The 22,473-nt window shown below is 47.9% G+C and overlaps 1 protein-coding gene across 1 annotated transcript in view; it reads left to right on the top strand.

Moving 5' to 3' along the window:
* Positions 1-5,745: 5,745 nt before the first annotated feature.
* Positions 5,746-22,473, top strand: part of IL11RA (interleukin 11 receptor subunit alpha) — a 190,967-nt gene continuing 174,239 nt past the window's right edge. The window contains exon 1 of the mRNA XM_066602297.1: positions 5,746-6,031. The gene's annotated coding sequence lies outside the window, so the exon portion shown is untranslated. The remainder of the gene's footprint in view (positions 6,032-22,473) is intronic.

The raw sequence follows: 22,473 nt of genomic DNA, 5'->3' as shown, positions 1-22,473 counted from the left end.
CCTCTTCTTGCAAGTTGTGTGTTGGTGTCTGGTGTTTCTACCTCTCCTCTTCTTGCAGTTTGTGTGTTGGTGTCTGGTGTTTGTACCTCTCCTCTTCTTGCAGGTTGTGTGTTGGTTTCTGATGTTTTCTCCTTTTCTTGCAGGTTGTGTGTTGGTATCTGGTGTTTGTACCTCTCCTCTTCTTGCAGGTTGTGTGTTGGTGTCTGGTGTTTCTACCTCTCCTCTTCTTGCAGGTTGTGTGTTGGTGTCTGGTGTTTGTACCTCTCCTCTTCTTGCAGGTTGTGTGTTGGTTTCTGATGTTTTCTCCTCTTCTTGCAGGTTGTGTGTAGGTGGTTGGTGTTTCCTCCTCTTCTTGCAGGTTGTGTGTTGGTGTCTGGTGTTTCCTCCTCTTCTTGCAGTTTGTGTGGTGGTGTCTGGTGTTTGCTCCTCTTCTTGCAGGTTGTGTGTTGGTGTCTGGTGTTTCCTCCTCTCCCCGCAGGTTGTGTGTTGGTGTCTGGTGTTGTGCTCCTCGTCTTGCAGGTTGTGTGTTGGTGTCTGGTGTTGTGCTCCTCGTCTTGCAGGTTGTGTGTTGGTGTCTGGTGTTTCCTCCTCTTCTTGTAGGTTGTGTGTTGGTGTTTGGTGTTTGCTCCTCTTCTTGCAGGTTGTGCAGTGGTGTCATGAGTTTGCTCCTCTTCTTGCAGGTTGTGTGGTGGTGTCTGGTGTTTCTAACTCTCCTCTTCTTGCAGGTTGTGTGTTGGTGTATGGTGTTTGTACCTCTCCTCTTCTTGCAGGTTGTGTGTTGGTGTCTGGTGTTTGTACCTCTCCTCTTCTTGCAGGTTGTGTGTTGGTGTCTGGTATTTCCTCCTCTTCTTGCAGGTTGCGTGTTGGTGTCTGGTCCTTCCACCTCTCCTCACAGGTTGTGTGTTGGTGTCTGGTGTTTCCTCCTCTTCTTGCAGGTTGTGTGTTGGTGTCTGGTGTTTCCTCCTCTTCTTGCAGGTTGTGTGTTGGTGTCTGGTGTTTGCTCCTCTTCTTGCAGGTTGTGTGTTGGTGTCTCGTCCTTGCACCTCTCCTCACAGGTTGTGTGTTCGTGTCTGTTGTTTCCTCCTCATCCTGCAGGTTGTGTGTTGGTGTCTGGTGTTTCCTCCTCTTCTTGCAGGTTGTGTGTTGGTGTATGTTGTTTGCTCCTCTTCTTGCAGGTTGTGTGTTGGTGTCTGGTATTTCCTTCTCTTCTTGCAGGTTGTGTGGTGGTGTCTGGTATTTCCTCCTCTTCTTGCAGGTTGTGTGTTGGTGTCTGGTGTTTGCTCCTCTTCTTGCAGGTTGTGTGGTGGTGTCTGGTGTTTGTACCTCTCCTCGCAGGTTGCGTGTTGGTGTCTGGTGTTTCCTCCTCTTCTTGCAGGTTGTGTGGTGGTGTTCGGTGTTTGCTCCTCTTCTTGCAGGTTGTGTGTTGGTGTCTGTTGTTTGCTCCTCTTCTTGCAGGTTGTGTGGTGGTGTCTGGTGTTCGCTTCTCTTCTTGCAGGTTGTGTGTTGGTGTTTGGTGTTTCCTCCTCTTCTTGCAGGTTGTGTGTTGGTGTTTGGTGTTTCCTCCTCTTCTTGCAGGTTGTGTGTTGGTGTTTGGTGCTTGCTCCTCTTCTTGCAGGTTGTGTGTTGGTGTCTGGTGTTTGTACCTCTCCTCTTCCTGCAGGTTGTGTGTTGGTGTCTGGTGTTTGTACCTCTCTCTTCTTGCAGGTTGTGTGTTGGTGTTTGCTCCTCTTCTTGCAGGTTGTGTGTTGGTGTCTGGTGTTTGCTCCTCTTCTTGCAGGTTGTGTGTTGGTGTCTGGTGTTTGTACCTCTGCTCTTCTTGCAGGTTGTGTGTTGGTGTTTGCTCCTCTTCTTGCAGGTTGTATGTTGGTGTTTGGTGTTTGTACCTCTCCTCTTCTTGCAGGTTGTGTGTTGGTGTCTGGTGTTTGTACCTCTCCTCTTCTTGCAGGTTGTGTGTTGGTGTCTGATGTTTTCTCCTTTTCTTGCAGGTTGTGTGTTGGTGTCTGGTGTTTGTACCTCTCCTCTTCTTGCAGGTTGTGTGTTGGTGTTTGGTGTTTGCTCCTCTTCTTGCAGGTTGTGCAGTGGTGTCTGGTGTTTGTACCTCTCCTCTTCTTGCAGGTTGTGTGTTGGTGTTTGGTGCTTGCTCCTCTTCTTGCAGGTTGTGTGTTGGTGTCTGGTGTTTGTACCTCTCCTCGCAGGTTGCGTGTTGGTGTTTGGTGTTTCCTCCTCTTTTTGCAGGTTGCGTGTTGGTGTTTGGTGTTTCCTCCTCTTCTTGCAGGTTGTGTGTTGGTGTTTGGTGTTTGCTCCTCTTCTTGCAGGTTGTGTGTTGGTGTCTGGTGTTTGTACCTCTCCTCTTCTTGCAGGTTGTGTGTTGGTGTTTGGTGCTTGCTCCTCTTCTTGCAGGTTGTGTGTTGGTGTCTGGTGTTTGTACCTCTCCTCTTCTTGCAGGTTGTGTGTTGGTGTTTGGTGTTTGTACCTCTCCTCTTCTTGCAGGCTGTGTGTTGGTGTCTGGTGTTTCCTCCTCGTCTTGCAGGTTGTGTGATGGTGTCTTGTGTTTCCTCCTCTTCTTGCAGGTTGTGTGTTGGTGTCTGGTGTTTGCTCCTCTTCTTGCAGGTTGTGTGTTGGTGTCTGGTGTTTGCTCCTCTTCTTGCAGGTTGTGTGTTGGTGTTTGGTGTTTGCTCCTCTTCTTGCAGGTTGTGTGTTGGTGTCTGGTGTTTGTACCTCTCCTCTTCTTGCAGGTTGTGTGTTGGTGTTTGGTGCTTGCTCCTCTTCTTGCAGGTTGTGTGTTGGTGTCTGGTGTTTGTACCTCTCCTCTTCTTGCAGGTTGTGTGTTGGTGTTTGGTGTTTGTACCTCTCCTCTTCTTGCAGGCTGTGTGTTGGTGTCTGGTGTTTCCTCCTCGTCTTGCAGGTTGTGTGATGGTGTCTTGTGTTTCCTCCTCTTCTTGCAGGTTGTGTGTTGGTGTCTGGTGTTTGCTCCTCTTCTTGCAGGTTGTGTTTTGGTATCTGGTGTTTGCTCCTCTTCTTGCAGGTTGTGTGTTGGTGTTTGGTGTTTGCTCCTCTTCTTGCAGGTTGTGTGTTGGTGTCTGGTGTTTGTACCTCTCCTCTTCTTGCAGGTTGTGTGTTGGTGTCTGGTGTTTGTACCTCTCCTCTTCTTGCAGTTGTGTGTTGGTTTCTGATGTTTTCTCCTTTTCTTGCAGGTTGTGTGTTGGTGTCTGGTGTTTGCTCCCCTTCTTGCAGGTTGTGTGTTGGTGTCTGGTGATTCTACCTCTCCTCTTCTTGCAGGTTGTGTGTTGGTGTCTGGTGTTTGTACCTCTCCTCTTCTTGCAGGTTGTGTGTTGGTTTCTGATGTTTTCTCCTTTTCTTGCAGGTTGTGTGTTGGTGTCTGGTGTTTCTACCTCTCCTCTTCTTGCAGGTTGTGTGTTGGTGTCTGGTGTTTGTACCTCTCCTCTTCTTGCAGTTTGTGTGGTGGTGTCTGGTGTTTGCTCCTCTTCTTGCAGGTTGTGTGTTGGTGTCTGGTGTTTCCTCCTCTCCCCGCAGGTTGTGTGTTGGTGTCTGGTGTTGTGCTCCTCGTCTTGCAGGTTGTGTGTTGGTGTCTGGTGTTGTGCTCCTCGTCTTGCAGGTTGTTTGTTGGTGTCTGGTGTTTCCTCCTCTTCTTGTAGGTTGTGTGTTGGTGTTTGGTGTTTGCTCCTCTTCTTGCAGGTTGTGCAGTGGTGTCATGAGTTTGCTCCTCTTCTTGCAGGTTGTGTGGTGGTGTCTGGTGTTTCTAACTCTCCTCTTCTTGCAGGTTGTGTGTTGGTGTCTGGTGTTTGTACCTCTCCTCTTCTTGCAGGTTGTGTGTTGGTGTCTGGTGTTTGTACCTCTCCTCGTCTTGCAGGTTGTGTGTTGGTGTCTGGTATTTCCTCCTCTTCTTGCAGGTTGCGTGTTGGTGTCTGGTCCTTGCACCTCTCCTCACAGGTTGTGTGTTGGTGTCTGTTGTTTGCTCCTCATCTTGCAGGCTGTATGTTGGTGTCTGGTGTTTGCTCCTCTTCTTGCAGGTTGTGTGTTGGTGTCTGGTGTTTCCTCCTCTTCTAGCAGGTTGTGTGTTGGTGTCTGTTGTTTGCTCCTCTTCTTGCAGGTTGTGTGTTGGTGTCTGGTATTTCCTCCTCTGCCTGCAGATTGTGTGTTGGTGTCTGGTGTTTCCTCCTCTTCTTGCAGGTTGTGTGTTGGTGTCTGGTGTTTGCTCCTCTTCTTGCAGGTTGTGTGTTGGTGTCTCGTCCTTGCACCTCTCCTCACAGGTTGTGTGTTGGTGTCTGTTGTTTCCTCCTCATCCTGCAGGTTGTGTGTTGGTGTCTGGTGTTTGCTCCTCTTCTTGCAGGTTGTGTGTTGGTGTCTGGTGTTTCCTCCTCTTCTTGCAGGTTGTGTGTTGGTGTCTGGTGTTTGCTCCTCATCTTGCAGGTTGTGTGTTGGTGTCTGGTGTTTGCTCCTCATCTTGCAGGTTGTGTGTTGGTGTCTGGTGTTTGCTCCTCATCTTGCAGGTTTTGTGTTGATGTCTGGTGTTTGCTCCTCTTCTTGCAGGTTTTGTGTTGATGTCTGGTGTTTGCTCCTCTTCTTGCAGGTTGTGTGTTGGTGTCTTGTGTTTCCTCCTCTCCCCGCAGGTTGTGTGTTGGTGTCTGGTGTTTGCTCCTCATCTTGCAGGTTGTGTGTTGGTGTCTGGTGTTTCCTCCTCTTCTTGCAGGTTGTGTGTTGGTGTCTGGTGTTTGCTCCTCTTCTTGCAGGTTTTGTGTTGATGTCTGGTGTTTGCTCCTCTTCTTGCAGGTTGTGTGTTGGTGTTTGGTGTTTCCTCCTCTCCCCGCAGGTTGTGTGTTGGTGTTTGGTGTTTGCTCCTCTTCTTGCAGCTTGTGTGTTGGTTTCTGGTGTTTCCTCCTCTTCTTGCAGGTTGTGTGTTGGTGTTTGGTGTTTCCTCCTCTTCTTGCAGGTTGTGTGTTGGTGTCTGGTGTTTGCTCCTCTTCTTGCAGGTTGTGTGTTGGTGTCTGGTATTTCCTCCTCTGCCTGCAGATTGTGTGTTGGTGTCTGGTGTTTCCTCCTCTTCCAGCAGATTGTGTGTTGGTGTCTGGTGTTTGCTCCTCTTCTTGCAGGTTGTGTGTTGGTGTCTGGTGTTTCCTCCTCTTCTTGCAGGTTGTGTGTTGGTGTCTGGTGTTTCCTCCTCTTCTTGCAGGTTGTGTGTTGGTGTCTGGTGTTTCCTCCTCTTCTTGCAGGTTGTGTGCTGGTGTCTGGTGTTTGCTCCTCTTCTTGCAGGTTGTGTGTTGGTGTCTGGTGTTTCTTGCTCTTCTTGCAGGTTGTGTGTTGGTGTCTGGTGTTTGCTCCTCTTCTTGCAGGTTGTGTGCTGGTGTCTGGTGTTTGCTCCTCGTTTTGCAGGTTGTGTGTTGGTGTCTGGTGTTTCCTCCTCTTCTTGCAGGTTGTGTGTTGGTGTCTGGTGTTTGCTCCTCGTTTTGCAGGTTGTGTGTTGGTGTCTGGTGTTTCCTCCTCTTCTTGCAGGTTGTGTGTTGGTGTTTGCTCCTCGTTTTGCAGGTTGTGTGTTGGTGTTTGCTCCTCTACTTGCAGGTTGTGTGTTGGTGTCTGGTGTTTTCTCCTCTTCTTGCAGGTTGTGTGTTAGTGACTAGTTTTGTGTTCCTCTTACAGTTCTGTCTTGTGTGGTTCGAGGCTCCAGCAGCAGCAGCACATGGAGAAAAGGGAGGAGAGGAATGTGCAGTGAGTCAGAGCAGGGAAGGGGTCAGCTCCAAGTTACTATCTACCCCTACAGGAAGGAGCCCCCCCCCCCCCAGCTGCCAGACTGACAGCCCAACTCTCCAATACAGGGACCGGCCCGAGATTCTCCTGGCCTCACTGATTATTGGAGGAGCCTGGTAGCCGGAGACCAGAACCTGAAGAGCCTCAGTGTAACAGAGAACCAGAGACCCCTGACTGAGAAGAGGGTACTGGGAGAGACCCTCACAGACCATCAAGCAGAAAGACAGCATGGAGTTTCTGGCCGGATAACAGAGCGGAGGAGTCTAAGGTGAAACAATCTCCCCAGAGACCCCCTGACAGGACCCCTCACAGCAATATGTAGTATCATCTTCTGTTTACACCTCGTTACATTGTATTCTTGGATGTATCATTATAGAAGGGCACTAGTGGCTTCTGGTACTAGCTGATACATTCATTTACGTCTATCATAAATTCTGCATGCATTGAATCATCTATTGTTATCAGTTCTGAATACTTTTATCTTCCGTTCTTCCTCTATATCCTGGATAGGTTGTATCACCCACTATCCTTAGTTGTGGATATTTGTATTATCTGCTCTTGTACATTCTGGGTATGTTGTATCAATTGCTATTATAAGGTCTGGATACATTGTATCATCCACTATGACAAGTTCTAGATACAGTGTATCTCATGTTATACACTCTTGATACATTGTATCATCCACTATGACAAGTTCTAGATACATTGTATCTCATATCATACACTCTCGATACATTGTATCATCTACTATGACAAGTTCTAGATATCTTGTATCACATATCATACTTTCTGGATGCAGTGTTTCATCTCTTCATTCTGGGTATACAGAAGTGTAATTGTGGTATATCAAGTCCCCAGCATATTTTTTGGACACGTCTTAAGTGTCAGAAAACATTGCCGCCTTCCAAGTCACACACAGAGTGATGTATTTGCATAAAATAGTGTCAGTTTCCGCACAGTACCCCTCCATTCGGTGTTGAGGAATACCCCGCTCTGTATTTAAGGTCCATTTGGTCTACTGCTCGGTCTTCCTCGGTATCAGACCTTATTCAGACAGCGGTAATGCAGACACATGACTGCGGGTCTAATGAGCCAAAGTGACTACATCATAGATCCCCAAGTGTGTCGGACTAGGTCCCTCCAGTAAAATTCATTCTGGGGTTCCCCTGTATAGATACATGCAAATATTACCAGATCCCCCTTCACAAATTCTCCATACACTTTACTTGAAAGAGAAGGCAGGGCCCACAAAGGAAGGTTACCGCCACCCACTGCGCCTCTCATATGCCTATGCGTATACAAGTAGATAAGCTCGCCTGTTTATTGTATGATGTATAGATGACTGAGATGCTTCCTATCTGTATGTAGTGCAGCGAGTGCGCAGTAGAGTATTCACCTGTTTTCCTGTGGTCAAGTGCGAGCCTTCATGAGACCTGTGGTGGTAAGCCACATGCTAAAAAGCGCCCCCTCCAAAGTAATTGTGCCTTTCCCTCCCTCCTGTAACTCTAGTCAGCAGTGCAGAAGCCTCAGTTCTTCACAATGTGGTCGGACCCAGTGTGGCTCTGTGCAGCGCTCGACTCCTCCACCCGCCTCCTGCTACCAGTATCTCAAGCGCTGGAGACAGGGGGAGGAGTTAGTGCAGCACTTGGTGAAGAGTAAAGGTTCTGTGCTGCTGGACAGCCTTGTATCCAGTTGATGGGGCAGCACAGGTGGCGGGGGGCTTTGTTCTCAGTTCTCTGTGCCCCAGGGGCCACATAGTGACTGCATGGTCAGTCCTCCTTGTCAGCACGCCCCTGTATTGGTACACGATGTGTAGCTTATATAAACCTTGGGGTACATAAATATTGTAAGGTCTTTTCCATCTTCTATCATCTGACGTTTTTGCAGAACTAGAAGATCCCGCTGCGTTTGGGACAACCGGTGGTCATCATAATAGGTCTTGGGAGGAACCGCGTGATGAGGCTGATTCTTCCCAGAATGAACGAATCACATGGGTCTCTGTACCGCTTGGAGCTGGTCCTGCCCATACACTGCAAGGCTCATTATAGACCGGGCGCTGACACACTGTAACGCGCTTGCACCTGTGTGCTGCACATGGTCTCAGCAGGCAGCGCTTGTAAATCTTAACACTGCAGGCACAATCTGTTCCCGCACGTCTTTGGTCGGTCTGAGGTCACTGCTTGAACCGCGTAATATTGTAATTTTTCTATTTTTGGTCCTCGCGCCCTTGTATATAACGTAACGAGGCTCGTATAGCAGACCTGGCGTCGTATCTGAGCCCTCTAATAGGAGGGGGGCTATAGGAAAGTATGACATTGGCGCAGACACGGCCGTCTACCAGCAGGGTCTGACCGGACCAATAAGATATGGGACGTTTCCATAGTAAATGGTGAATATTCTGAGGCTGGCCAGGAGCGCAGAACACGTTCCCTCTGAAGCCTCCAGCTCTTGGCGGCCTCTAGTGAGCGCAGCGCCGCTGGTCAGGTGATGACAGTCACTTCGCATCCCTTACCCAGCGGCGCTGCGCTCCCTAGAGGCCGCCTGTGCCCGGTGAAGGAAGTAATAAGAGTATAAAGACTTCAGAGGGGATTTTGATTCAAAAGCCGCTCCAATTCTGCAGATTCTGACTCGGTTTTGGATGCGGAAGAGTTACGGAAATTGCAGTGGAATGTTGTGCTGCAAAAATTCTGCAACTGTCCCGTTACGTGTAAACGTACCCCAAAACAGGCGAAGGCCCAGCAGTTTATAACCAACACGCGATGGGCCGTACCGACGAGGAGAGGACTGTGTGATTTATCTTGCGCGCTGAACGCCATAACAAGGACCAACGCCAGGATCCTCCCAAAAAACATAATAAAAGGGAATCCAAAAGTCCAAAAACTACAACTCCTCCTGCAACCAACGAGCCCCAGAGCCCCACTGCCGGTGTGCCCTGGCTCCTAGAGGGCGGCGAAGCGGTCAATTGGTTTAATGGAAAAGAACGTGTTTATTGTGCAAAAGTAGGAAAAAATTTAAAAAATCTCTATAAAGTTAGTGGCAGTAATTGTGCCGATCAGATGGGGAAGTTACTGCCTGGCGAATGCTGTACAAACAAAAACCCCCAAAAAAGGCAGAATTTCAGGATGTTTTTTCCATCTCCCCCAAAACTATATTAAAACTCCTACAACACATTACCGGCAGCTCTGGGGGACATATAATGTGTTATAGATGTTACTGGCTGCACTCTGGGGGACATATAATGTGTTGGAGATGTTACTGGCTGACCTCTGGGGGACATATAATGTGTTGGAGATGTTACTGGCTGCACTCTGGGGGACATATAATGTGTTGGAGAGGTTACTGGCTGCACTCTGGGGGACATATAATGTGTTGGAGATGTTACTGGCTGCACTCTGGGGGACATATAATGTGTTGGAGATGTTACTGGCCGCACTCTGGGGGACATATAATGTGTTGGAGATGTTACTGGCTGCACTCTGGGGGACATATAATGTGTTGGAGATGTTACTGGCTGCACTCTGGGGGACATATAATGTGGTGGAGATGTTACTGGCCGCACTCTGGGGGACATATAATGTGTTGATGTTGCTGGCCTCACTCTGCGGGACATAGAATGTGTTGGAGATGTTACTGGCCGCACTCTGGGGGACACATAATGTGTTGGAGATGTTACTGGCCGCACTCTGGGGGACATATAATGTGTTGGAGATGTTACTGGCGCGCTCTGGGGGACATATAATGTGTTGGAGACGTTCCTGGCCGCACTCTGGGGGACATATGTGCTGGAGATGTTACTAGCTGCAATCCAGGGGGGACATATAATGTGTTGGAGATGTTACTGGCTGCACTCTGGGGGACATATAATGTGTTGGAGATGTTACTGGCTGCACTCTGGGGGACATATAATGTGTTGGAGATGTTACTGCCTGCACTCTGGGGTATAGATAATGTGTTGGAGATGTTACTGGCCGCACGCTGGGGGACATATAATGTGTTGGAGATGTTACTAGCCGCACTCTGGGGGAAAAATAATGTGTTGGAGATGTTACCGGCTGCACTCTGGGGGACATATAATGTGTTGGAGATGTTACTGGCTGCAATCCAGGGGGACATATAATGTGTTGGAGATGTTACTGGCTGCAATCCGGGGGGACATATAATGTGTTATAGATGTTACTGGCTGCACTCTGGGGGACATATAATGTGTTGGAGATGTTACTGGCTGCACTCTGGGGGACATATGTGTTGGAGATGTTACTGGCTGCACTCTGGGGGACATATAATGTGTTGGGGATGTTACTGGCCGCACTCTGGGGGACATATAATGTGTTGGAGATGTTACTGGCCGCACTCTGGGGGACATATAATGTGTTGGAGATGTTACTAGCTGCAATCCAGGGGGGACATATAATGTGTTGGAGATGTTACTAGCTGCACTCTGGGGGACATATAATGTGTTGGAGATGTTACTGGCTGCACTCTGGGGGACATATAATGTGTTGGAGATGTTACTGCCTGCACTCTGGGGTACAGATAATGTGTTGGAGATGTTACTGGCCCACACTGGGGGACATATAATGTGTTGGAGATGTTACTAGCCGCACTCTGGGGGAAAAATAATGTGTTGGAGATGTTACAGCTGCACTCTGGGGGACATATAATGTGTTGGAGATGTTACTGGCTGCAATCCAGGGGGACATATAATGTGTTGGAGATGTTACTGGCTGCAATCCGGGGGGACATATAATGTGGTGATGCTACTGGCTGCACTCCGGGGGACATATAATGTGTTGGAGATGTTACTGGCTGCACTCCGGGGGACATATAATGTGTTAGAGATGTTACTGGTCGCACTCTGGTGGACATATAAAGTGTTATAGATGTTACTGGCTGCACTCTCGGGGACATATAATGTGTTGGAGTTGTCACTGGCCGCACTCTGGGGGACATATAATGTGTTGGAGATGTTACTGGCCGCACTCTGGGGGACATATAATGTGTTGGAGATGTTACTGGCCGCACTCTGGGGGACATGTAATGTGTTGGAGATGTTACTGGCCGCACTCTGGGGGACATATAATGTGTTGGAGATGTTACTGGCCGCACTTTGGGGGACATATAATGTGTAGGAAATGTTACTGGCCGCACTCTGGGGGACATATAATGTGTTATAGATGTTACTGGCTGCACTCTGGAGGACATATAATGTGTTGGAGATGTTACTGGCCGCACTCTGGGGGACATATAATGTGTTGGAGATGTTACTGGCTGCACTCTGGGGGACATATAATGTGTTGTAGATGTCACTGGCTGCACTCTGGGGGACATAAATTGTGTTGGAGATGTTACTGGCTGCATTCTGGTGGATATATAATGTGTTGTAGATGTTACTGGCTGCACTCTGGGGGACATAAATTGTGTTGGAGATGTTACTGGCCGCACTCTGGAGGACATATAATGTGTTAGAGATGTTATTGGTCGCACTCTGGGGGACATATAATGTGTTATAGATTTTACTGGCTGCATTCTGGAGGACATATAATGTGTTGGAGATGTTACTGGCTGCACTCTGGGGGACATATAATGTGTTGGAGATGTTACTGGCTGCACTCTGGGGGACATATAATGTGTTGGGGATGTTACTGGCTGCACTCTGGTGGACATATAATGTGTTGGAGATGTTACTGGCTGCACTCTGGGGGACATATAATGTGTTGGAGATGTTACTGGCTGCAATCCAGGGGGACATATAATGTGGTGATGTTACTGGCTGCACTCCGGGGGACATATAATGTGTTGGAGATGTTACTGGCTGCACTCCGGGGGACATATAATGTGTTAGAGATGTTACTGGTCGCACTCTGGTGGACATATAATGTGTTATAGATGTTACTGGCTGCACTCTCTGGGACATATAATGTGTTGGAGTTGTTACTGGCCGCACTCTGGGGGACATATAATGTGTTGGGGATGTTACTGGCCGCACTCTGGGGGACATATAATGTGTTGGAGATGTTACTGGCCGCACTCTGGGGGACATGTAATGTGTTGGAGATGTTACTGGCCGCACTCTGGGGGACATATAATGTGTTGGAGATGTTACTGGCCGCACTTTGGGGGACATATAATGTGTAGGAAATGTTACTGGCCGCACTCTGGGGGACATATAATGTGTTATAGATGTTACTGGCTGCACTCTGGAGGACATATAATGTGTTGGAGATGTTACTGGCCGCACTCTGGGGGACATATAATGTGTTGGAGATGTTACTGGCCCACGCTGGGGGACAAATAATGTGTTGGAGATGTTACTAGCCGCACTCTGGGGGAAAAATAATGTGTTGGAGATGTTACCGCTGCACTCTGGGGGACATATAATGTGTTGGAGATGTTACTGGCTGCAATCCAGGGGGACATATAATGTGTTGGAGATGTTACTGGCTGCAATCCGGGGGGACATATAATGTGGTGATGTTACTGGCTGCACTCCGGGGGACATATAATGTGTTGGAGATGTTACTGGCTGCACTCCGGGGGACATATAATGTGTTAGAGATGTTACTGGTCGCACTCTGGTGGACATATAATGTGTTATAGATGTTACTGGCTGCACTCTGGAGGACATATAATGTGTTGGAGATGTTACTGCCTGCACTCTGGGGTACATATAATGTGTTGGAGATGTTACTGGCCGCACTCTGGGGGACATATAATATGTTGGAGATGTTACTGGCCCACGCTGGGGGACAAATAATGTGTTGGAGATGTTACTAGCCGCACTCTGGGGGAAAAATAATGTGTTGGAGATGTTACCGCTGCACTCTGGGGGACATATAATGTGTTGGAGATGTTACTGGCTGCAATCCAGGGGGACATATAATGTGTTGGAGATGTTACTGGCTGCAATCCGGGGGGACATATAATGTGGTGATGTTACTGGCTGCACTCCGGGGGACATATAATGTGTTGGAGATGTTACTGGCCGCACTCTGGGAGACATGTAATGTGTTGGAGATGTTACTGGCCGCACTCTGGGGGACATATAATGTGTTGGAGATGTTACTGGCCGCACTTTGGGGGACATATAATGTGTAGGAAATGTTACTGGCCGCACTCTGGGGGACATATAATGTGTTATAGATGTTACTGGCTGCACTCTGGAGGACATATAATGTGTTGGAGATGTTACTGGCCGCACTCTGGGGGACATATAATGTGTTGGAGATGTTACTGGCTGCACTCTGGGGGACATATAATGTGTTGTAGATGTTACTGGCTGCACTCTGGGGGACATAAATTGTGTTGGAGATGTTACTGGCTGCATTCTGGTGGATATATAATGTGTTGGAGATGTTACTGGCTGCACTCTCGGGGACAGATAATGTGTTGGAGATGTTACTGGCTGCACTCTGGGGGACATATAATGTGTTGGAGATGTTACTGGCTGCACTCTGGGGGACAGATAATGTGTTGGAGATGTTACTGGCCGCACTCTGGGGGACATATAATGTGTTATAGATGTTACTGGCTGCACTCTGGGGGACATATAATGTGTTGGAGATGTTACTGGCTGCACTCTGGGGACATATAATGTGTTGGAGATGTTACTGGCCGCACTCTGGGGGACATATAATGTGTTGGAGATGTTACTGGCTGCACTCTGGGGGACTTATAATGTGTTATAGATGTTACTGGCTGCACTCTGGGGACATATAATGTGTTGGAGATGTTACTGGCCGCACTCTGGGAGACATATAATGTGTTGGAGATGTTATTGGCCGCATCCTGGGGGACATATAATGTGTTGAAGATGTTACTGGCTGCACTCTGGAGGACATATAATGTGTTGGAGATGTTACTGGCCGCACTCTGGAGGACATATAATGTGTTGGAGATGTTACTGGCTGCACTCTGGGGGACATATACTGTGTTGGAGATGTTACTGGCTGCACTCTGGGGGACATATAATGTGTAGGAGATGTTACTGGCTGCAATCCGGGGGAACATATAATGTGTTGGAGATGTTACTGGCTGCACTCTGGCAGACATATAATGTGTTGGAGATGTTATTGGCTGCACTCTGGGGGACATATACTGTGTTGGAGATGTTACTGGCTGCACTTTGGGGGACATATAATGTGTTGGAGATGTTACTGGCTGCACTCTGGGGGACATATAAGGTGTTGGAGATGTTACTGGCCGCACTCTGGGAGACATATAATGTGTTGTAGATGTTACTGGCCGCACTCTGTGATACATATAATGTGTTGTAGATGTTACTGGCAGCACTCTGGGGGACATATAATGTGTTGGAGATGTTACTGGCTGCACTCTGGGGGACAGATAATGTGTTGGAGATGTTACTGGCCGCACTCTGGGGGACATATAATGTGTTGTAGATGTTATTGGCTGCGTTCTTGGGGACATATAATGTGTTGTAGATGTTATTGGCTGCGCTCTGGGGGGACATATAATGTGTTGTAGATGTTACTGGCCGCACTCTGGGGGACATATAATGTGTTGGAGATGTTACTGGCTGCACTCTGGGGGACATATAATGTGTTGGAGATGAAACTGGCTGCACTCTGGGGACATATAATGTGTTGTAGATGTTACTGGCCGCACTCTGGGGGACATATAATGTGTTGGAGATGTTACTGGCTGCACTCTGGGGGACTTATAATGTGTTAAAGATGTTACTGGCTGCACTCTGGGGGACATATAATGTGTTGGAGATGTTACTGGCCGCACTCTGGGAGACATATAATGTGTTGGAGATGTTATTGGCCGCATCCTGGGGGACATATAATGTGTTGGAGATGTTACTGGCTGCACTCTGGGGACATATAATGTGTTAATGTTACTGGCTGCACTCTGGGGGACATATAATGTGTTGGAGATGTTACTGGCCGCACTTTGGGGGACATATAATGTGTAGGAAATGTTACTGGCCGCACTCTGGGGGACATATAATGTGTTATAGATGTTACTGGCTGCACTCTGGAGGACATATAATGTGTTGGAGATGTTACTGGCCGCACTCTGGGGGACATATAATGTGTTGAAGATGTTACTGGCCGCACTCTGGGGGACATATAATGTGTTGGAGATGTTACTGGCTGCATTCTGGTGGACATATAATGTGTTGTAGATGTTACTGGCTGCACTCTGGGGGACATAAATTGTGTTGGAGATGTTACTGGCCGCACTCTGGAGGACATATAATGTGTTAGAGATGTTACTGGTCGCACTCTGGTGGACATATAATGTGTTATAGATGTTACTGGCTGCACTCTGGGGGACATATAATGTGTTGGGGATGTTACTGGCTGCACTCTGGTGGACATATAATGTGTTATAGATGTTACTGGCTGCACTCTGGGGGACTTATTATGTGTTGGAGATGTTACTGGCTGCACTCTGGGGGACATATAATGTGTTGGGGATGTTACTGGCTGCACTCTGGTGGACATATAATGTGTTGGAGATGTTACTGGCTGCACTCTGGGGGACATATAATGTGTTGGAGATGTTACTGGCTGCACTCTGGGGGACATATAATGTGTTGGAGATGTTACTGGCTGCACTCTGGGGGACATATAATGTGTTGGAGATGTTACTGGCTGCACTCTGGGGGACATATACTGTGTTGGAGATGTTACTGGCTGCATTCTGGTGGACATATAATGTGTTGTAGATGTTACTGGCTGCACTCTGGGGGACATAAATTGTGTTGGAGATGTTACTGGCCGCACTCTGGAGGACATATAATGTGTTAGAGATGTTACTGGTCGCACTCTGGTGGACATATAATGTGTTATAGATGTTACTGGCTGCACTCTGGGGGACATATAATGTGTTGGGGATGTTACTGGCTGCACTCTGGTGGACATATAATGTGTTATAGATGTTACTGGCTGCACTCTGGGGGACTTATTATGTGTTGGAGATGTTACTGGCTGCACTCTGGGGGACATATAATGTGTTGGGGATGTTACTGGCTGCACTCTGGTGGACATATAATGTGTTGGAGATGTTACTGGCTGCACTCTGGGGGACATATAATGTGTTGGAGATGTTACTGGCTGCACTCTGGGGGACATATAATGTGTTGGAGATGTTACTGGCTGCACTCTGGGGGACATATAATGTGTTGGAGATGTTACTGGCTGCACTCTGGGGGACAGATAATGTGTTGGAGATGTTACTGGCCGCACTCTGGGGGACATATAATGTGTTGTAGATGTTATTGGCTGCGCTCTGGGGGACATATAATGTGTTGGAGATGTTATTGGCTGCGCTCTGGGGGACATATAATGTGTTGTAGATGTTACTGGCCGCACTCTGGGGGACATATAATGTGCTGGAGATGTTACTGGCTGCACTCTGGGGGACATATAATGTGTTATAGATGTTACTGGCTGCACTCTGGGGGACATATAATGTGTTGGAGATGTTACTGGCTGCACTCTGGGGACATATAATGTGTTGGAGATGTTACTGGCCGCACTCTGGGGGACATATGTGTTGGAGATGTTACTGGCTGCACTCTGGGGGACTTATAATGTGTTATAGATGTTACTGGCTGCACTCTGGGGGACATATAATGTGTTGGAGATGTTACTGGCCGCACTCTGGGAGACATATAATGTGTTGGAGATGTTATTGGCCGCATCCTGGGGGACATATAATGTGTTGGAGATGTTACTGGCTGCACTCTGGAGGACATATAATGTGTTGGAGATGTTACTGGCCGCACTCTGGTGGACATATAATGCGTTGGAGATGTTACTGGCCGCACTCTGGAGGACATATAATGTGTTGGAGATGTTACTTGCTGCACTCTGGGGGACATATACTGTGTTGGAGATGTTACTGGCTGCACTCTGGGGGACATATAATGTGTTGGAGATGTTACTGGCTGCAATCCGGGGGACATATAATGTGTTGGAGATGTTACTGGCTGCACTCTGGGAGACATATAATGTGTTGGAGATGTTATTGGCCGCACTCTGGAGGACATATAATGTGTTGGAGATGTTATTGGCCGCACTCTGGAGGACATATAATGTGTTGGAGATGTTACTGGCTGCACTCTGGGGGACATATACTGTGTTGGAAATGTTACTGGCTGCACTCTGGGGGACATATAATGTGTTGGAGATGTTACTGGCTGCACTCTGGGGGACATGTAAGGTGTTGGAGATGTTACTGGCTGCACTCTGGGGGACATATAATGTGTTGGGGATGTTACTGGCCGCACTCTGGGGGACATATAATGTGTTGTAGATGTTACTGGCCGCACTCTGGGGGACATATAATGTGTTGGGGATGTTACTGGCCGCACTCTGGGGGACATATAATGTGTTGGAGATGTTACTGGTCGCACTCTGAGGGACATATAATGTGTTGGAGATGTTATTGGCTGCACTCTGGGAGACATATAATGTGTTGGAGATGTTACTGGCCGCACTCTGGGGGACATATAATGTGTTGGAGATGTTACTGGTCGCAGTCTGGGGACATATAATGTGTTGTAGATGTTACTGGTTGCACTCTGGGGGACATATAATGTATTTGAGATGTTACTGGTTGCACTCTGGGGGACATATAATGTGTTGGAGATGTTACTGGTTGCACTCTGGGGGACATATAATGTGTTGGAGATGTTACTGGCCGCACTCTGGGGGACATATAATGTGTTGGAGATGTTACTGGCCGCACTCTGGGGGACATATAATGTGTTATAGATGTTACTGGCTGCACTCCGGGGGACATATAATGTGTTGGAGATGTTACTGGCTGCACTCTGGGGGACATATAATGTGTTGGAGATGTTACTGGCCGCGCTCTGGGGGACATATAATGTGTTGGAGATGTTACTGGCTGCACTCTGGGGGACATATAATGTGTTAGAGATGTTACTGGCCGCACTCTGGAGGACATATAATGTGGTGGATGTTACTGGCCACACTCTGGGGGACATATAATGTGGTGGAGATGTTACTGGCCGCACTCTGGGGGACATATAATGTGGTGGATGTTACTGGCCACACTCTGGGGGACATATAATGTGGTGGAGATGTTACTGGCTGCACTCTGGGGACATATAATGTGTTGGAGATGTTACTGGCCGCACTCTGGGGGACATATGTGTTGGAGATGTTACTGGCTGCACTCTGGGGGACTTATAATGTGTTATAGATGTTACTGGCTGCACTCTGGGGGACATATAATGTGTTGGAGATGTTACTGGCCGCACTCTGGGAGACTTATAATGTGTTGGAGATGTTATTGGCCGCATCCTGGGGGACATATAATGTGTTGGAGATGTTACTGGCTGCACTCTGGAGGACATATAATGTGTTGGAGATGTTACTGGCCGCACTCTGGTGGACATATAATGCGTTGGAGATGTTACTGGCCGCACTCTGGAGGACATATAATGTGTTGGAGATGTTACTTGCTGCACTCTGGGGGACATATACTGTGTTGGAGATGTTACTGGCTGCACTCTGGGGGACATATAATGTGTTGGAGATGTTACTGGCTGCAATCCGGGGGACATATAATGTGTTGGAGATGTTACTGGCTGCACTCTGGGAGACATATAATGTGTTGGAGATGTTATTGGCCGCACTCTGGAGGACATATAATGTGTTGGAGATGTTATTGGCCGCACTCTGGAGGACATATAATGTGTTGGAGATGTTACTGGCTGCACTCTGGGGGACATATACTGTGTTGGAAATGTTACTGGCTGCACTCTGGGGGACATATAATGTGTTGGAGATGTTACTGGCTGCACTCTGGGGGACATGTAAGGTGTTGGAGATGTTACTGGCTGCACTCTGGGGGACATATAATGTGTTGGGGATGTTACTGGCCGCACTCTGGGGGACATATAATGTGTTATAGATGTTATTGGTTGCACTCTGTGATGCATATAATGTGTTGGAGATGTTATTGGCTGCACTCTGGGAGACATATAATGTGTTGGAGATGTTACTGGCCGCACTCTGGGGGACATATAATGTGTTGGAGATGTTACTGGTCGCAGTCTGGGGACATATAATGTGTTGTAGATGTTACTGGTTGCACTCTGGGGGACATATAATGTATTTGAGATGTTACTGGTTGCACTCTGGGGGACATATAATGTGTTGGAGATGTTACTGGTTGCACTCTGGGGGACATATAATGTGTTGGAGATGTTACTGGCTGCACTCTGGGGGACATATAATGTGTTGGAGATGTTACTGGCCGCGCTCTGGGGGACATATAATGTGTTGGAGATGTTACTGGCTGCACTCTGGGGGACATATAATGTGTTAGAGATGTTACTGGCCGCACTCTGGAGGACATATAATGTGGTGGATGTTACTGGCCACACTCTGGGGGACATATAATGTGGTGGAGATGTTACTGGCCGCACTCTGGGGGACATATAATGTGGTGGATGTTACTGGCCACACTCTGGGGGACATATAATGTGGTGGAGAGGTTACTGGCCGCACTCTGGGGACATATAATGTATTGCGGCCCATGAACCTTTAGCTGCGCCCCTGCCTGCGCCGGTCTCCTAGCTACCGCCAGGTGGGGGCGTCCCCTAATAACTGGCGCTCTCTGGTATAATGCGGGATTGATTGGCGTCTTTCTTTTGCTGCACCACAGATTTTATTTCTGGAGTTAATCCACTGGACTAATGACCGCCCGCCGCCAGGGCCACAGGGGGGCCATAAAGCCGGAGCCCCCAGTTGAGACGGTTTCCACAGTTCCTTCTAAATAGGACATTCCTCTGAGAGGCCAATCCCAGCGGCTTTTACCTTTATAGTCCTGGGACTTTTGTCCACGTGGTTGTGAGCGAGAACGCAGCAAACCCCAACGAACAAAGATGAACTACAAGTCCCAGGGGGAGGATGTTGTCAGAGCCTGCAGTTATTGGACGTCTCCAGCGCCATGCTTAGGATTATTACGGGTGTTTTGTGGGTTTTCTGTGCTTTCTCTCTGTTCCGCCATCTTCATTATTCTCGTCTCGCCACCGTCCTGATGCCATGATGTAGACCCAGACCCCCACGAGCGGTGCCATCCTTGTCGTACCATGTGATCGGCCCAACCCCATGCAAATGTGCTGAGACAATGACGTCATGTGACCCCAGGAATGGGACGTGACTTTGGATGTGGCACTACAAGTGGGAGGGATTTACTGATGACTGACAATCTCCCGCTGGTGTAAGATATGCCACATGTACTAGGGGACGTCTTAAGGAGTAAAGTAGCCAACTTTGTTGCAAAAAGATCTCAGACAAAAGAAAGGGGGTGTGGCTTATCGCAAAATATATTTTTAGGTGCATTATTCTAGTGGCCCCAACTAGTAATTCAACGCCCCTTAGTAGCCTCAGCAGTAATAGTGACCCCCCATAGTTGCCAGTAATAATACTGATCCCCATCGTGGCGCAGTAATAATAGCGACCCCATAGTGGTGACAGTAGTAATAGTGTCCCCCATAGCGTTCCTAGTAGTAATGGTGTCCTCTATTGTGGCCCTAGTAGTAATACTGCCCCTTATAATGGACTAGTAGTAATAGTGCCCACCATAGTAGTCCTAGTAGTAATAGTGTCCCCCATAGTAGTCCTAGTAGTAATAGTGTCATCCATAGTGGCCCTAGTAGTAAGTGTCCCCTATAGTGATCCCCTATTGTCACTTATAATGGTCCTAGTAGTAATAGTGGCCCTAGTAGTAATAGTGTCCTCAATAGGGGCCCTAGTAGCAATAGTGTCCCCCATAGTGGTCCCAGTAGTAATAGTGAATCTCCCAAAGTTGACACAGTAGTAATAGTGACCTCTATAGTGGCCTATAGTGGCCCCAGTAGTTCTAGTGACCCCACATAGTAGTCCCTTGTAGTAATGGTGTCTCTCGTAGTGGTCCTAGTAGTAATGGTGTCCCCCATAGTTGCCCTAGTAGTAATAGTGTCTCCTATAGTGGCCCTAGTAGTAATAGTGTCCCCCGTAATGACCTTAGTAGTAATAGTGGCCCCTATTGTAGCCCTAGTAGAAAGATTGGCCCCCATAGTGGTCCTAGTAGTAACAGTGAATCCCTCAAAGTTGACAAGTAGTAATAGTGACCCCCCCCCCATAGTGGTCATAGTAGTAATAGTGTTCCCCATAGTGGTCCTAGTTGTATTAGTGTCCCCCATAGTGGTCCTAGTTGTATTAGTGTCCCCCATAGTGTCCCTAGTAGCAAAAGTGGCCCCGTAATGGCCCTAGTAGTAATATTGTCAGCCATAGTGGCCCTAGTAGTAATAGTAGTCACAGCAGTAATAGTGACCCCCATAATGGTTGTAGTAGTAATAGTGTCCTCCATAGTTGCCCTAGTAGTAATAGTGTGCCCTATAGTGGCCCTAGCACTAATAGTGCTACCCATAGTGGTAATAGTGGCCCTAGTAGTAAGTGTCCCCCATAGTCGCCCTAGAAGTAATAGTGGCCCCTGTAGTGGCTCCAGTAGTAATAGTGTTGCCCATAGTGGCCATAGTAGTAATGTTGGCCTGCATATTGGCCCTAGTAGAAATAGTGGCCCCCATAGTGGCCCAAGTAGTAATTGTGGCCCACATAGTGGCCCTAGTCATAATAATGTCCTCTATAGTGGTCACAGCTATAATAGTGACCCCCATAATGGTTCTAGTAGTAAGAATTCCCCATAGCTGCCCTTGTAGTAATAGTGTCGCCAATAGTAGCAACAGTGTCCCCCATAATGGCCCTAGTAGTAATAGTGTCCCCCATAATGGCCCTAGTAGTAATAGTGTCCCCCATAGTGGACCAAGTAGTAATAGTGTCCCCCATAGTGGACCAACTAGTAATAGTGTCCCCCATAGTGGACCTACTAGTAATAGTGTCCCCCATAGTGGACATAGTAGTAATAGTGTCCTCCATAGTGGTAATAGCAGTAATAGATTTCCCCATGGTGGTCCTAGAAGTAAGTGTCCCCCATAGTGGCTTAGTAGTAATAGTGGCCCCTACTGTGGTTCTTGTAGTTATAGTGTCCTCCATAGGGGCCCTAGTTGTAATAGTGTCCCCTATAGTGGCCCTAGTAGTAATAGTATCGCCCATAGTGGTCCTAGTAGTAATAGTGTCCCCTATTGTGGCCCTACTAGTAATAGTGTCCCCCATAGTAGTCTAGTAGTAATAGTGTCCCCCATAGTAGTCTAGTAGTAATAGTGTCCCCCATAGTGGTCTAGTAGTAATAGTGTCCCCCATAGTGACCCTACTAGTAATAGTGTCCCCCATAGTAGTCTAGTAGTAATAGTGTCCCCCATAGTGGTCCTAGTAGTAATAGTGTCTCCTATAGAGGCCCTAGTAGTAATAGTATCCCCCATAGGGACCCTAGTAGTAATTGTGTCCCCCATAGTGGCCACAGTAGTAATAGTGACCCTTATAGTGGCCCTAGTAGTAATGGTGTCCCCCATAGTGGCCCTAGTAGTAATAGAGGCCCCTTTTGTGGCCCTAATAGTAGTAGTGTCCCCCATAGTGGTCCCAGTAGTAATAGTGGCCCCAGCAGTAATAGTATCTCTGTTAATGGTCCCAGAAGTAATAGTGACCCCCGTAGCATAAGCTCCATCCTGGGGGCGCCCACTAATCTCACACAGAGTCCTGGACTTCTTCCCCCGGCATTTGGGTTTCTACATATACTGTACGGATCTTGGATGTTGGCGGG

Source organism: Eleutherodactylus coqui, chromosome 5, assembly GCF_035609145.1.
Source record: "Eleutherodactylus coqui strain aEleCoq1 chromosome 5, aEleCoq1.hap1, whole genome shotgun sequence".
In the NCBI taxonomy this organism is placed as follows: domain Eukaryota; kingdom Metazoa; phylum Chordata; class Amphibia; order Anura; family Eleutherodactylidae; genus Eleutherodactylus; species Eleutherodactylus coqui.
The sequence above is the reverse complement of the archived record's forward strand: the minus strand, read 5'-3'. Positions and strand labels throughout refer to the sequence as shown.